The sequence below is a fragment of the Delphinapterus leucas genome, chromosome 2 (assembly GCF_059928025.1).
Source record: "Delphinapterus leucas isolate spDelLeu-1000000601 "Yukka" chromosome 2, BTC_Dleu_Yukka2, whole genome shotgun sequence".
Taxonomy (NCBI): Eukaryota; Metazoa; Chordata; class Mammalia; order Artiodactyla; family Monodontidae; genus Delphinapterus; species Delphinapterus leucas.
The window spans coordinates 58,014,258-58,021,324 of record NC_143130.1 but is presented as its reverse complement, the minus strand read 5'-3'; the positions used below and the strand labels follow the sequence as shown (position 1 = coordinate 58,021,324).

Here is a 7,067-nt window from a genome sequence, read left to right as displayed (position 1 = left end):
TCCACTTCTCAGGTGTAGTTGCTCAGCAAGGCCGGCTGTCGGCAAGACGAAGATGACCTTCGCGTACTCTGATGACTGGATGAGCTAAGGAAAACTGGAAAAAGTGAGGCGGGCGCATACTGCTGAGCATGGCCGTAGATAACTCAGGACGGTAGGCATTCACTCACCCTAAGATGTGCCATTCTATATTAGGTTTTCCTCAGATGGGCCCAATGGCTGCAAGAGTGGATTGATGTTTGCTTTTGCTGAGTGGTCTGAGGACTGTGGATTCCCCAGGCTGTTGGAGTACTCCAGGGTAATGTCTCCTCTGCAGAGCCCCATGGCCTGCCCGGTTATGTTCTGCAGCTTCCCAGCATGTATTCGGATCGATGATGACACCCTTGTATGCATTCCTTGGAAAATGTGAACAAAATGAGTTAGAACACTCTACAGTCTCCTTATCGAAACTGAGGTCCAGCACGTTTCCTCTCTCGGGGTTAGGGCACAGTGAGGAGTGAGGGTCATCATCCCCTCCTGACATACATGCAAATACCACCCAGTACTCCAGCATTGGAGGGGTTTCTGTCTGAGGGTGGACCGTGTCTGCACGTAAACTGGGTCGTCTGTGAACCCCAGGTCCCTGGTGAAAGGCCGATGAGGGAATGTGAGGGGGCAGGCTCACCTGCTGATCTTCAGAGGCAGAGTGTGGGCTGAGGTAGGTGCAGTGAGCTTGCAGTTTGGGAGGTGTGTTTTGGCCAGTGTCGTGGTTTTTTTGTGCCGCTTTGGGGGTTAATTCTGGAAGTCAAAATGAGAAAGCTTCCCTGGTTGGAGCCCGGAGACTCAGGCCAGGCCTGTGGCCCTCCCTGTTTTTGCGTTTGTCATGGTGAAGTTCTTGAGTGCCCAGTGGGGCTGGAGCAGTGGGTGTGTGGGGGCTGGCGTTGGGCATCGGCGCAAGGGGGCTGATGGATTAGGCCTCGGTGTTGCGCTTGTCAGCTCCTGTATTGCAATTCCTGGCACGGTGTTTTCGCCCCGTGGGTCATCGTGGAGTGGGGTGAGATACGAGTGTTGCATTTAAGCCTGCGCCGTGGCTGATGGTCTGGACAGGAAGGTAAGGCATGATAAGGACAGGTCCTACGTGATGTTGTGGCATGGGCTGTCATCATTGGGTTGCAGGCTCTGGCCTCGGCTTCTCAAGGATTTGTCACGTACTTGATGGGCTGGCATCACCTGCCTATGGAGAGGATGACTTTGGCGGTTCATGTGGATGCGATGAGGTAGGTAACCTGTGTAGACTTGTTGTGATCCCGTTGCCGGAGAAATGATTCCCAAAGGGTGTCTTGCGTAACCTAGAAAAGATCGATATGCTGAGGAGTGTGTGCCGGCCTTCTCGGGGTAGGTGAGGTATGCGAACATGCCCTTTGGCCACTTTGTTCCCTAGTTTGGGAATGTGCAAAGCGAAAGTGTTTTTCCCGGAAGGCGTGACGCGGCCGGCCCATGAGGTACGGATGCCTATCTAACAGCCAGAGGTTTATCCGAAGCAGTCCGTTGGCATGGTAGAGATGGGCGCGCTGTTGTGATGCCAGGTGCGCTGACCTTGACAGCCACTGTGCCCTTACTGGCTTCCAGGTCCCCTCTCATGGCAGAGGTCTTCCGTTGGAAGTTTGTCTGTGGTCCTCGGGGACAGTGCTTTTGATCTCTGTGAGGTCCTCGGTAGTATCGCTATGGCAGTGGAGAAGTGCCAGGATGCATGGTGTGGGTTCGGCATCATCAAAGCAGACATGCTTGTGGTTTGTCTTCCCTGGTGTATAGTGTCCCCGTGTTCGCATGTTATCTGTGGCTTCCAGTAGGGTCGAGTTGCCGTGTGGGCAGGAGGAGGGCAGTGAGGACAAGGTTGCTCAGTGTTTGAGCGTTTCCTCGGGATTCAGGGCTCTGAATCCTGCCGAGGGGGAGCTGGCCGAGACGTGGCTGGAAAGGTGGCCTGGTTTCTGCCGTGGGGTTTGAACCTGGGTCATGGTTGCTGAAGACCACCTCTTGCCGTGGTGGGCATTCCAACAGGTCCACAGAAAGTGATTTGGCCTAGTTGGCGAGAAGTCACACTTGGGCTGAAGTCCATTAGACCCTTGAGAGGTGCCAGGTTGCATCTTGCCTATAGCCAGCTGCAGGTCATTGTCAACGCCATCCATGGGAAGTTCCCTTGCTTCCAAAAGCGCTGGGAGTGACCCCTAGTGCTCATCAGGTGTGTTAGTAGCTAGCAGGGTCTGTAGGTCCACGTAGATGTGGCCACTCACGGCTGGGAGGCAGATCTCCTCGAGTGTTTGTGCTTTGGTCAGAAGGCGTGGCTGTGGGATAGCGGGAGTCTGTGGCCTATTTCAACAGCCTCTGGGGGTCAAAGTTCTCATGTGGCTTCTTGAAGCTGGTAGGGATGTTTCTCCATTCAGTGGGGTGGTCCAAAGCCAGGGTACTGTGTATAACCTGTGACTTTTACTATTCAGTGTCACTGCAGAGGGCCTCAAGGACACACAAAGACCAGGACGGGGATGCAGAGGCTGACACAGAAACCCACAAGCGCATCATCGTGCCTAGTCATAGTCACGCACGCGCACACGCAGGAACACACACATACACCCTCACACACAACGGCCAACGTACATGCCTAACTTCCTGCAGTCATGCTGTCAGACACACTTTCAGTTCTTGGTAAGGGATAGGGGTCCTTGTGAAGCAGGTTCAGGGCTCCAGCCCAGGTAAATGTTCGCATAAATCATGTTCTCTAAGGACCCAGGTTCACTTCTGAATCCTGCGTGATTTCCGTCCACATCTCAGGTGCAGTTTCTTGGCAAGGCTGGCCGTCAGCAAAGACAAGAGGACGTTTGCGTGGGCTGACGACTGGAGGTGCTGAGGAGAACTGGAAAAAGTGAGGCGGGCCCACGTTTCCGAGCGTGGACGTGGATATTTCAGGATGGTAGGCATTCAACCACCACAACGTGTGTCATTGGATATTAGGTTTTCCTCTGACGGCCCCAGTGGCTGCGAGAGTAGATTGACTGTTGCTCTTGCAGAGTGGCCTGAGGGCTGTGGATTCCCCAGTGTTTTGGAGTACTACGAGGTCATGGCTCCTCTGCAGACCCGCATGGCATGCCCGGTTGTGTTGTGCAGCGTCCCAGCACGTGCTTGGATCGATGATGACACCCTTGTATGCATTCCTTGGAAAATCTGAACAAAATGAGTGAGAACACTCTACCGTCTCCTCATCGAGTCTGAGGTCCGGCACGTTTCCTCTCTCGGGTGTTTCAGACAGTGAGGAGTGAGGGCCAGTGTCCCCTACTGACATGCATGCAAACACCACCCAGGGCTCCAGACTTGGAGGGGCTACTGTCTGAGGTTCGACTGTGTCTGCCCGTAAGCTGGGTCATGTATGAAGAATATCAGGTCGCTGCTAGAAGACCGTTAAGGGAATGCGAGTGGGAAGGCTCTCGTGATGGTCTTCAGAGTTGGATTGTGTGCAGGTGTAGGCCCAGTGAGCTTGCAGCTTGGAAAGGTGTGCTTTGGCCGGGATCACGCTTTGTGCACGCCGCTTGGGTGGTTAATTCTGGAAGCCAAAATGTGCAAGCTTCCCTGATTGGAGCATGGAGCCTCAGGCCAGGCCTGTGTGGCCCTCCCTGTCCTTGAGTTTGGCGCGTTGAGGTTCTTGAGTGCCCGGTGGGGCTGGAGCAGTGGGTGGGTGTGGGCTGGGGTTGGACGTTGGCGGAAGGGGGCTGATGGATTAGGCCTCGGTGGTGCCCACGTCAGCTCATCTACTGCAGCTTCTGGCACAGTGTTTGCACTAAGTGGGTCATCGTGGAGTGGGGTTAGGAACGAGTGCTGCATTTAAGCCTGCGTGGTGACTGCTGGCCTGGAGAGGAAGGTGAGGTGTTATGAGGACATGTCCTGTGTGATGTCGTGGGATGGGCTGTCATCATTGGGTTGCAGACGCTGGCCATGGCTTCCCAAGCACGTGTCCTGTTTGTGGTGGGCTGGCATCAGCTGCCTATGAAGGGGATGGCTTTGGCATTTCATGAGGATTCGGTGAGGTAGGTAACCTGTGATGAGTTGAGATTCCGTTGCTGGAGGGATGACTCCCAAAGGGTGTCTTGCGGGACCTAGAGAAGATGGACATGCTGAGGCATTTGTGCTGGCCTCCTTGGAGGAAGGTGAGTTATGCAAACAGGCCCTTTGGCCGCTTTGTCCCATGTTTGGGAATGTGCAAAGTGAAAGTTTTTCTCCCAGAGGGCGTGATGCGGCCGGCCCGTGTGTCATGCAGGCCTTTCGAACAGCCAGAAGTTTACGCGGGGCAGAGATGGGGGCACTGTTGCTATGCTAGGTGAGCTGCCGTGGACAGGCACTGTGCCCTTTCAGACTTACAGGTCCCCTCGCGTGGCAGAGGTCTTCTGTTGGAAGTCTGTCTGTGGTTCTCGGGGACAGTGCTTTTGATCTCTGTAAGGTCCTTGGTAGTGTCACTGTGGCAGTGGAGAAGTGCCAGAATGCATGGGGTGGGGTCGGCGTCATTAAAGCAGACATGTATGTGGTCTGTCTTCCTTGGTGTACAGTGACCCCGTGTTCGCATGATGTCTGTGGCTTCAAGTAAGGTCGAGTTGCCCTGCGGGCAGGAGGAGGGCACTTAGGACGAGGCTGTCAAGTATTTGAGCGTTTCCTCCGGTTTCAGGGCCGAGAAACCTGCCGGCTGGGCGCTGGCGAGGTGTGGCCGGGAAGATGATCTAGTTTCGCCGTGGGGTTCCAACCTGGGTTATGGGTGCTTAAGCCCACCACTTCCCATGTTGGGCATACACACGGGTCCACGGAACACGATTTGGCCTAGTTGGCGAGAATTGGCATTTGGGCCAAATTTCGTTAGGCCCTTGAGTGGTGCCAGGCTGCATCTTGCCTGTAGCCATCTGCAGGTTGGTTTCAGCCCACCCATAGGAGGTTCCCTTGCTTCCGGAAGCACTGGGAGTGGCCCAAGTGCACATCAGATGTGCTGTTAGCTGGCAGGATGTCCATGTCCACAGACATGTGACACCCACGGGCGGTAGGCAGGTCTCATCTAGGTTCGTGCTTTGGTCAGAAGGCATGGCTGTGGGAGAGCGGGAGTCCGTGGCCTATTTCTACAGCTCCTGTGGGGTCACAGTTCGCATGCGGCTCTTGCAGCTCACAGGAGTCTTTCTTTATCTGTTGGGAGTCCAACCAGGGTGTTGTGTATAAACTCTGGTATTTACTGTTGGAGGCCTCTGCAGAGGGCCACAGGGACACACAGAGAGCAAGACGTGTTTTCAGAGGCACACACAGGAACCCACAATCGCGTCATCGTGCACAGTCGCAGTCACACACGCCCACGCGCGTGAATACACACACACAGCGTCTCACACACTGGCCAATGTACGTGCCTAACTTCCTGCAGACATGCTGTGAGACACAAATCAATACTCGGTAAGAGATAATAGGTCCTTGGGAAGCAGGTTCAGAGCAGAAGCCCAGGTAAAGATTCGCATGGATCATGTTCCCTGAGGACCTCGGTCCACTTCTGAAGCCTCTGTTATTTCTGTCCACTTCTCAGGTGTAGTTGCTCGGCAAGGCCGGCTGTCGGCAAGACGAAGATGACCTTCGCGTACTCTGATGACTGGATGTGCTAAGAAAACTGGAAAAAGTGAGGCGAGTGCATGTTGCTGAGCATGGCTGTGGATAACTCAGGATGGTAGGCATTCACTCACCCTAAGATGTGCCATTCTATATTAGGTTTTCCTCAGATGGGCCCAATGGCTGCAAGAGTGGATTGATTGTTGCTTTTGCTGAGTGGCCTGAGGACTGTGGATTCCCCAGGCTGTTGGAGTACTCCAGGGTAATGGCTCCTGTGCAGAGCCCCGCGGCAGCCCGGTTATGTTCTACAGCTTCCCAGCAGAGCTTGCATCAATGACGACACCCTTGTATGCATTCCTTGGAAAATGTGAACACAATGAGTGAGAACACTCTACCGTCTCCTCATCGAAACTGAGGTCCAGCACGTTTCCTCTCTCGGGGGTAGGGCACAGTTAGGTGTGAGGGCCATCGTGCCCTCCTGACATGATGCAAACACCACCCAGGTCTCCAGCTTTGGAGGGGTTTCTGTCTGAGAGTGGACCGTGTCTGCACATAAACTGGGTCGTCTATGAATCCCAGGCCCCCGCTGAAAGGCCGATGAGGGAATTTGAGGGGGCAGGCTCAACTGCTGATCTTCAGAGTGGGAGTGTGGACTGGGGTAGGCCCATTGAGCTTGCAGCTTGGGAGGTGTGTTTTGGCCAGTGTCAGGGTTTGTGCGTGCCACTTTGGGGGTTGATTCTGGAAGCCAAAATGAGAAAGCTTCCCTGGTTGGAGCACGGAACCTCAGGCCAGGCCTGTGGCCCTCCCTGTCGTTGTGTTTGGCGTATTGAGGTTCTTGAGTGCCTGGTGGGTCTGGAGCAGTCGGTGGGGCTGGCTGGGGTTGGACATTGGCGGAAGGGGGCTGATGGATTAGGCCTCAGGGGTGCCCATGTCAGCTCATCTACTGCAGCTTCTGGCACAGTGTTTGCACTAAGTGGGTCATCGTGGAGTGGGGTTAGGAACGAGTGCTGCATTTAAGCCTGCGTGGTGACTGCTGGCCTGGAGAGGAAAGTAAGGCATTATGAGGACATGTCCTTTGTGATGTCGTGGGATGGGCTGTCATCATTGGGTTGCAGATTCTGGCCACGGCTTCCCAAGCACGTGTCCTGTTCGGGGTGGGCTGGCGTCAGCTGCGTATTAAGGGGATGGCTTTGGCATTTCATGAGGATTCGGTGAGGTAGGTAACCTGTGATGAGTTGAGATTCCGTTGCTGGAGGGATGACTCCCAAAGGGTGTCTTGCGGGACCTAGAGAAGATAGACATGCTGAGGCGTCTGTGCCCCTCTTCTTGAGGATAGGTGAGTTATGTGAACATGCCCTTTGGCCGCTTTGTCCCTTGTTTGGGAATGTGCCAAGTGAAAGTTTTTCTCCCGGAGGGCATGATGCAGCCGACCCGTGTGTCATGCAGGCCTTTCGAACAGCCAGAAGTTTACGCGGGGC

At 54.7% G+C, this 7,067-nt stretch overlaps 3 non-coding genes across 3 annotated transcripts; all 3 read left to right on the top strand.

Annotated features, from left to right (window-relative positions):
• The first annotated feature begins 362 nt into the window (after nucleotides 1-362).
• On the top strand, nucleotides 363-455 carry LOC149750108 (small nucleolar RNA SNORD116). The gene has a single exon (XR_016392380.1). It is a non-coding gene; the product is annotated as a small nucleolar RNA SNORD116 (small nucleolar RNA).
• A 2,697-nt stretch (nucleotides 456-3,152) lies between these two features.
• LOC149750107 (small nucleolar RNA SNORD116) lies at nucleotides 3,153-3,245 on the top strand. The gene has a single exon (XR_016392352.1). It is a non-coding gene; the product is annotated as a small nucleolar RNA SNORD116 (small nucleolar RNA).
• A 2,671-nt stretch (nucleotides 3,246-5,916) lies between these two features.
• On the top strand, nucleotides 5,917-6,009 carry LOC149750106 (small nucleolar RNA SNORD116). Its single transcript, XR_016392433.1, has one exon. It is a non-coding gene; the product is annotated as a small nucleolar RNA SNORD116 (small nucleolar RNA).
• The last annotated feature ends 1,058 nt before the right edge of the window (nucleotides 6,010-7,067 follow it).